Raw genomic sequence first — 9,960 nt, 5'->3', positions numbered from 1 at the left:
GACAACTTCCTGTCTTTAGCAGCACATCATTTGTCAAAAGAGACCAACAAAAGTTCAAGAAATTCTCATACAATAATATTATATAGGCATACTGAGCCAATATGGATTATGAGGTCCATGCATATGTTGTATCTGTGCACAGTGCTTGACACAGAGTAAGAAAGTAGTGATTTTTGTTGAAAGAATAAACTTTAGTTGACATTTATTTTATTATTACTATGTTCACATTAATATTTTAAGAGATTTTATGCATATTTATTGAGTTTATTCCTATAACATTCTTATGCAACTCTTTACATTTTGCAGTTGTTGAAACTGATGCATAAAGATAATAAGCTTTTCATTTAGTAATTGGAAAGGAATAGAAATGGAGTGAATTAATAAATAATGTGATGTTTAAAAAAACACTCTAAAACTTAGTATCTTCAAACTAATATCACTGGGGAAGATGGCAGAGTAGGAAGATTCTGAGCTCACCTCTTCCCACAGATGCAACTAGATAACACCCACATCAATGTAAATAACTCAGAAAATGACCCAAAGACTGGCAGAACAGACTTGCCACAGCTAAATGTAGAGAAGAGGTGAGGTTGAAGAGGGTAGGTTGAAAGGTAGAGATATGGTCTGGAGGTTCCCTTTAGGGACCCATGGACCTGTCTGCAGGATGGAGGGATTCTGCAAGTGCAGAGAGGGAAGAGAAACTGACCCTCAACACCAGCACCACGGACAAAGACAAATCCCCAGAACGTTTGGCTTTGAAAACCGGAGGGGTGTAATTTCATTGTAATTACAATGAATGGAGTTTAACACCTGGAACTTTAAAAATCAATGGGCTCTGTTCTGGGAGAGCCTGGAGAGTAATAGCCCTTAAAGAGACAGCACAACAAACAACTCCAGGGAGATGCAGTTTAGAAGCAACTGTTTGTAAAACACCTGCGTTATGCAGAAAGAACACTTACTTACTAGTCTCAGAGCATGTGTGGAAGAGGCAGGAATCTTTAGGAGACTTCTCCAGAAACTAAGGCACTGGCAGACAGTGTTTTCCTCTTGTGATCCCCAGCATAGACATAAAGACACGTGAGGAAACCAGCACAGTACCAACATTTTCCATCTAACTTGCTAATATGCTCCACCCCTACATTCTCCTCTGGATATGCCAATTCCATCCAAGATGCAGCTCCAAATTCCCTTCAATAGCAGACCCGCATAAACCTTCCTAATACTGTGCATCCCACACCCCACACTTTCCTGCAGATCCACTCCCTCTAACTCAGGCAGCCTACATTCCAGGAAGCTGCAGGTTCTCTCTCACAGTGGATCAGCCAAGACCTTGTAGCCATGACATAGTTCTGCCCTTGTGCTGTGAATTGTGCTCTTGTGCTCTGTCCCTTCCTTGTTCCTGTGGATTCACCCCCTCCAGCCCTGTGGCAGGAGTAAAAGGGGATTCCAGGTTTCCTCCCATAACAGACATGCACAGACCTTGCTAACACCACACACCTCGCCCTGGCCTTCTAAGGTGGACCTGCCCTCTCCAAGACACCATTGGCAGTATACCATCCAAAGCGATCCCATAAGCTTAGCAACTTGCAAGCAGCCCCCACAGGAGCCCCCATCACTTCAAAGAGACTCCTGCCCTAGGGAGTAAAAGATAACCACAGATACACCAGTTACACTGCAGCCCCAGCAGTGGGCTGGGGCAGACATCTATCTGGTTTGACAGCCTGCCCCATTCACCAACTAAAGCTCCCGAGGAGAACACACAGGGAAAGCATCCTGCAGTTTGCTGCAACTGCACTTCTAGCAAATGCCTGATGTGGCCCACCGTGGCCAGAGACTGGCCCACTAACAACACAGGGAATAAACATTGCCCACAGTAGGCAAAGACAGCCATTGCATATGACTGGATTTTATGCAAAAGTGGCTCAGCCACAATAGTAGGGCACACATAACACACTTAGGAGACATCCCTGAAGGGCCAAATATGGGTGAACAGGGGATACTGCACTGCAGGGGACTCTAGGACCTCTCCACATAAAGGCACTACTCTTTTTTTTAATTTATTTTTGAGAGACAGAGAGAGACAGCACGAGCAGGGGAGGGTCATAGAGAGAAGGAGACACAGACTCCAAAGCAGGCTTCAGGCTCTGAGCTAGCTATCAGCACAGAGCCCAATGTGGGGCTCGAACCCACGAACCGTAAGATCATGACCTGAGCCGAAGCCAGAAGTCGGACGCTTAACCAACTGAGCTTAACCGCCTGAGCACCAGGTGCCCCAAAGGCACTACTTTCAAGAGTGAGAGAGGTAGCTGACTTTCCTAAGGCATACAAACAAACACAGAAAGGTAAAAAAAAAAATGAGGAGACAGAAGAATATATCCCAAATGAAAGAATAAGACAAAGTAGAGCAAGACAGCTAAACAAAATGGAGATAAGTATTATGCCTGATAGAGAATTTAAAGAAACTCACAGGACTTTGAGAAAAGACCTCAGTGAGACCCTAAACTAAGAGATAGAAAGCATAAAAAAGGAACCATTCAGAGATGAAAAACTCAGTAACTGAAATTAAAAATACAGTAGAGGGAATAGATAATTGACCAGAGGAAGCAGAAGAATGGTTCAATGACCTGAAGAAAGCAATCAAAATGAACAGAGATAGAAAATAATAATAAAGGAAAATAGACTTAGGAAACTCAGTGACATCATCAAACATAATAGTATTCTCATTATAGGGATCTCAGAAGGAGAAGAGAAAATAGGGACATAAAACTTATTTGAAAAAATAATAGTGGAAAACTTCCTGAATCTGGGGAAGGAAACAGATATACAGATCAAGGAGACACAGAGACTAAGTCATATGTTTGTATGGTATTTTTCTTTTTCTGACTGATTTATTTCACTTAGTATTACTCTCTCTAGATCCATCCATGTTGTTGCAAATGCCAAGATTTCCTTATTTTTATGGCTGAATAATATTCCATTGTATAAATATACCACTTTTTTTATCCCTTTTGTCTATTGATTGACACTTGGGCTGCTTCCATAGTTTGGCTTTTATAAATAATGCTGCAACAGACATAGGGATGTATGTATCTCTTTGAATTAGTGTTTTCAGATTCTTGGGGTAAATACCCAGTAGTGGAATTAGTGGATCAGATGGTAATTCTATTTTTAATTTTCAGAGGAACCTCCATACTGTTTTCCACAGAGGCTACACCAGTTTGCCTTCTCACCAGCAATGTAAGAAGCTTCCTTTTTCTCCACATCCTTGGCATCACTGTTTTTCTTGTGTTTTTGATTTTAACCATTCTAAAAGGTGTGAGATGATATCTCATTGTGATTTTCATTTGCATTTCACTGAATAGTGATTTTGAGCATCTTTTCATGTGTCTCTTGGCTATCTGGATGTCTTTGGAGAAATATCTGTTTACGCCTTGTGCCCATTTTTAATTGGATTATTTATTTCTTTGATGTTGAGTTTTATAACTTCTTTATATATTTTGTATACTAAACCTTTATCAGATGTGTCATTGGAAACATCTTCTCCCATTCAGTAGGCTGCCTTCTAGTTTCGTTTATCATTTTCTTTGCTCTGGAGAAGCTTTTTATTTGGTGTAGTACCAATAGTTTGTTTTGTTTTGTGAATGTTTATTTATCTTGAGAAACAGAGAGAGAGAGAGAGAGAGAGAGAGAGAGAGAGAGCAAGCACAAGTCAAGGAAGGGCAGAGAGAAAGGACAAGGGAATCCCAAGTAGGCTTTGCACTGTAGGCCCAGAACCCAACACAAGGCTCAATCCCAAGAACCATGAGGTTATGACCTGAGCAGAAATCAAGAGACAGACACTTAACTAACTGAGCCACCAGTAGCCCCTCAATAGTTCATTTTTTGTGTTCTTGTTCTTGCTTCAGGAGACATAAATAGAACATTTTTTTCTTCTGTTAATAAAGACCGTATTAGTGTCTTCAGTTATGCTAACACATATAGTGCTGCAAAGGCAAGGATCATTGTTTTGAATGTTGATGGATTCTGCATGGAGCAAAGTAGTGGTTAAAAAGAATGTACAGAACAATGGAATCCAATTCATATTTCTGCAGAGGGAAAAAGTAAACTTTGAAAATGATGTGAAACTAGAAACTCTTAGAAAGGAAGACAGAAACTAGGAGATAGTGACCATTGCAGATTTTGCAACAAAGTGATGTTCAAGAGGCAGTACAGAGTACCTGGAAGATATAGGAGAAATAATAAAGGGGCATTCTTTATCAGTGATACATTCATTGAGTAAAAGTATTAAGTGAGCAACTGTGTTGTTCCAGGAACTGTTCAGATGTAGGAGATAAAATCATGAGCCGAATAGATCATACTAATAGGCTGTGAGAAGCCATTAGGATGAACATGAGACACAGGAAACTTTATTATTGAATTTGAATTTGAGAACAGGAATCCAGATCCTGAAAGTAAATGGAGAAGAGAATGAGGCCCAGTCCCCAAACTCAGTTCTGTTTGCTTATTTATTATAGTATTCAACACTTGCAGTTTAAAAAATAACCCTGACTAAGCATCACTGGCACCATTCTTCATAATGTACATCCACACGACCCACACACCCCAGAGAACCCTCAGTTGGTAAGTTCTTTTCTTTCTAAGCCAAAGAAAACAGAGTGAGAACTCAAATTGAGGGATGCAGCCTTCAAGGATATTTCCACTAGTAAGTATTTACTGTTCTCTTTTAGACCATTCAGTATTGATTTTCTCACAACCTTAATTTTCTTATTCCATATTGTTTTAAAATCTAATTTTCAGAATATAACTAACCTAAAATGGTTCCTGAGCATGTGTTTTGTTGTTTTTGTTGTTTTACTATCTTCAGAGAAGTTCAGTAATTCTGCTTATTGTGAGGAAGAGAAAGTCTCCCTGAAAAAGGGTTATATGCATTGATACATCTAATGTCTGAGGAATGAGGACTGTCTTTTCACGTTTTCTGGTGGTTCGTATACAATTTATTATTTAATATTGTAAAAGTGTCTATGGCTTTATTTGCATTACTCAGAATCCGTTCTTATTTTCATCCATTTAAACTATTTATACTTCCGTATTTTATATTTCATTCTTTAATGTACATGAAATGAACGTGTGAGTATGGTGATTTAGGGATCCAACTTTATTTTGCTATATTATATTCATAGTGACAATCATTATACAACACCCTTTATCTTAAAAACTTTTTTAATGTTTTATTTATTTTTGCGAGAGAGTCAGTGTGAGCAGGGGAGGGTCAGAGAGGGAGGGACACACAGAATCCGAAGACAGGCTCCAGGCTCTGGAGTCAGCAGAGTCCAATGCAGGGCTTGAACCCATGAACTGCGAGATTATGACCTGAGCCGAAGTCAGACACTTAACTGACTGAGCCACCCAGGCGCCCCAGCACCCTTTATTTTTAAAAAGATGACCTTTTTTTTACTGATCTCCAATGCCACCTCTCTGTGTAGATAAATCTGTTTCTAGTCTCTTCAATCTGCAGCATTGATGTATTTTCCAACTCTCGTTTAACTTCTTTATAACCATGTCTGCTTTAGAGTCTTCTTAGCTATTCTTTGAATTTCTTTTTGTTTACTTATTTTTGAGAGAGAGAGAGAGAGAAAGAGACAACACATGAGTGGGGGAGGGGCAGAGAGCGAGGGAGACATGGAGTCTGAAGCAGACTGCAAGCTCTGAGCTATCAACACAGAGTCCCATGCAGGACTCAAACCCACCAACTGCGAGATCATGACCTGAACCAAGGTCAAACGTTTAATTGACTGAGCACGCAGGTGCCTCTTGGCCATTCTCGATCACCCACCCTCCATCTGGATTTTAGATCATTTTGTTAATTTGCAAACTCATACCTGGAGAAAACATAGTTTGCAGTATTCCTAGAAATTATGGTCTTCTAACTTTTTAGTTATGGAAGAGGAAGCAATTTAATACAAATGTGAATTTTAAGAACTTAATACAATCATAAATTTGGGGTCAAATACTGCCTTTTTACTCATGAACTCTGTAAACTGATGAATCTCTTGACCTCTTGGAAGATTATTATCTTTATCCATAAAAAGAGGACAATAATCATACCACAGAGTTGTCAGAATTAAACAACATATCATATTAAAATATTTGTACCTAGATATCATTTAATAAAGTTGGTATTAGTTATTAAAGGCATATTTACTTAATACATTATATTTTCCAGTATATACATTCTAATATATACATACACATTTTTTAAGTAAGAAAAAATACAAGAGGTTTATTATTTAAACATGGAGTTTATAGGAGAGACTAGTTGAATATATGCATATCCAAATCACAGAAGTACATTTAAGTGTTGAATTGTAATAAAAAAATAGAAGGAAAACCATAAGGAAAATAAATGTGGTAATGAGATAGTTTAGTCCGAGAATGGCATTTAACCTGAGACTTAGAGGCTGAATTGGCATAAAGCAGGTTCAGAATGTATGTGGGGTATAGGAGGGGGGGATGTGTTACCAGTAAAAACATTCCAGAAAGTAAAACAGTATATAAAATACTTGAGCCAAGAAAGAGCTTGCTATGTTACTATATACATCATGATAATGAGAGAGTTCGCTTTAATTTAATCTTAAATTTTATTTTTTCTTATATTTTAAAATGTATATCTCCCCTTTACAAAGAACATGAGAATTACTTTTACTTTAGTTTTTTTCTTTACTGTATCATCTATATAATACTATTTTCTAATTCTTTATGGACTTTATAACTAAATTCTTATGAAACCTATATATTGTAATTGTCTTTAATTATAGACATAATGATGGAAAAGATTGTAGGTAGTATTCATCTTCATTAGTTCTCTCTAATATGTTTATATAAACTACATAAAATACAACATTATACATATTTACAATTATATATCATTATATAATTATGTATTATAGATAATAATTATATATTATTTATAGTAAACACAATTGTAATTTGTAATTTATAAAAATAATTAGCAGTGTAGGTTTTGCAGTGAGACTACCTACTTCTGCCATTTTAATAGTTGTCTACAGTTGCAAGTTCCTAAACTTGAATATTTTATAATATTATTATAATATATATTAATAATATAATAATAATGTCTAGCTATAGAATGATTGTGAAGTTTTAGGGAGTTAATGAGTGTAAGGAGCGACTTACACCTAATTAACACTGAAAAATTATAGCCATTTTTTTCTTATGGACACTTGAAGTGATAAATGTCCTTGTCATTTTGAAATCAATAGACTGGAACTATTAAATGTCCAGTTTTTGAAGCACATGTTTCTTTTATAAATTAACAAAGGCAGTGATACCAAAAATTACCAAGATTTTATTGAAAACGACAAAAGCAACTTCAATATCAAAATCGTAGTCTAAGGTGAACAGAATTTTCATCACTTATATTTATTAACTCAATTAGTTAAAATGCTAAATATCTACTATCTGGCATACCTTTGATGGTTTTAGTTTCTAAAATAAAATTGAAAAAAACAAATATTTTTCATAATGATGACTATCTTTGAGTTAAAAGAATTTTAAGAAACATGGGACAATTTAAAATATTTGCCATATGAATGCAGACAGTAGTATATGTGAGGCATACATTTAAGGAATTTTTCAAGATTCCATGGTTATCTGCATATACCAGTGTGAATTTATATAATAGATTAAGTGTCTCTTTCTTTTCTGATTAATAAGCTATTTTCAGGATTATTCAGGAATAATCAATGATACATATAAGAACAAAATGGATATTATAACTGATCCTCAAATTTTGTAAGTTTGAAATTCATATCACTTTAAATTCTGGGATTTCACAAAATCTTATTAAATCTAGTTCTTACCTGTAAAATTCCCTTTATCCACAATTTGATCGATGAATGCTTTGTTATTTCTTGGAGGAATACTGCCTGCTGACCATTAGCCTACTTTCCTTAGCTTTTACATGTTTTTCTGGATAGCAGTGTTATTAAATTGTTTTTTAATTTAATTGTATATCTATCTCTTTAATTTTGTATGTCATAGCTTCTAAAGCTAAAATTGAATAATAAAATTGTTGCTTCTAGTAATAGGAACTATAGATTTCATAAATGCATATAGAAACAAAATCTTTAGATGCACTGGATTCTAGATTTGGAGATCAATCAGATGCTTAGGTGTACTAAAATAAATCAACAGCACGTTCAATTTTGAGGAAAAGTAACAAATTCAAGAACAATATGTTTAGAAAACATTTTGTTGAAGATCATGTTTGAAAAGTGAAGAAATATATTGAAATTCTCTGTGAATAGAAACCCTGCTTTACCAATGTCATATTTGGATTCATCTTTCACATACTCACTTATATATTTGTGGAGTGAACTACATGCAAAAGTAGGAAAATACACTTCAACCTATCTGAGAGTTCGTTCTTAAAGAAAATTAAGTGAAAAACATTTTGTATCTACTAAAAAATAAAGAAAAATGCTGAAAGAATTAACAGGACCAAACACCTGTCCTTTTTCGTATTTGTTTTTGAGTTCATATAGCCAAAAAAAGGTAAAGATTTGTAGGATATATGTGACTGAGCCCTGTGACCCAAGGGGACTAAGCTGATGCTGAATGTTGGAAAATGTTTTAAAATATCTTAGCCTGAAGAAATCAATTGTTTCAGGGATTCTATTTCATTTATAAAGCACGAATACTTAATCTTTAACTCCCTTTCTAAACACCTCTGCTTTCTCCTACCATTAGCTTTCTGATGGCATCACGGATTTGATACTATTCTAATGTGCTTTCGTTATTAAAATAACTTTGTAAACACCTCATTTCTTACAGTCCTTCATAACTTTCTTTACCACAACCCACTGTCCCTTCATCTGAGTTTTGAATGGATGACTTTATATTGTTTAATGCTTACATATTTCCAAAGCATTTGCATTTACAAAGAGATTGAGGAGCACATTTTTCTACATAGAAATGTATTTTTGTAATGATAGTATATGTATTATGATAGATTTCTATGAATACAATTAGATAAGGGGTATTTTATTAACTGCAATCTTGCTAAAAATCATATTAACAATCATTTCCCTCTATTTTATCCATACAATTATCAGTAAATATTATTGTTTTAAATGTTTCAAGCAACACACAGTTATACAAAGTAAAACAAGTTAAATATTATTTTACTTTCACACTTTCAGCAATGTGATATTCTGATCTTTCAAACGTAACTGCATTTTAATTTTGTTCATGTTGTTTTACATAAATAAGAGACATCTATAAATTTGTATATATTATCTGTCTACTCACCAATATATCCAAATACCTAATTTTTTTCATAATAAATATTATATCTGATTTCATTTTTCTCCTTTATTTCCTGATTATATTTTTTGCTATATCTCTATAGTTTATGATGTGCATTAATAAAGAATCATGGTCTGGCTTCCTAATAAAACACTGTATCTTAACTATGCTGGAATTAAAATTAAAAACCTATTAAAAATAAATAATATAATATTTAAAAAATAAAACCATGCACCTACTTCGGCTCATTTCTCCCCTTCCACCATTTATGTTATTATTATTAAATTTATTTTGCATGTATTATAAACATTACAATAGAATGTTATTATTTTTAGTCAACTTAATAACCTCTTGAAGAGATTAAAATAATGAACAAATATTTTACATTTGCTCATATATTTAATATTCCTAGGTGTCTGCATTCCTTCATATAGGGCCATCCAGTATCACTGATCATCTGCATGAAATATTTTCTCTAATGTATATTGTAGTCCTAGTTTGCTCATAATGTTTTTTTTTTTTTTTTTGCAACTGAAAACTTTTTATTTTGCCTCATTCTTGAATTACAGTATTTTTCTCCTAGGTAATAGATTTTAAGTTGTCAAATTTGCTGTCAGCCTATGTTTCTTTACC

The sequence above is a fragment of the Suricata suricatta genome, chromosome 4 (genome assembly GCF_006229205.1).
Source record: "Suricata suricatta isolate VVHF042 chromosome 4, meerkat_22Aug2017_6uvM2_HiC, whole genome shotgun sequence".
NCBI lineage: Eukaryota > Metazoa > Chordata > Mammalia > Carnivora > Herpestidae > Suricata > Suricata suricatta.
Note: the sequence above shows the minus strand (reverse complement) of the source record.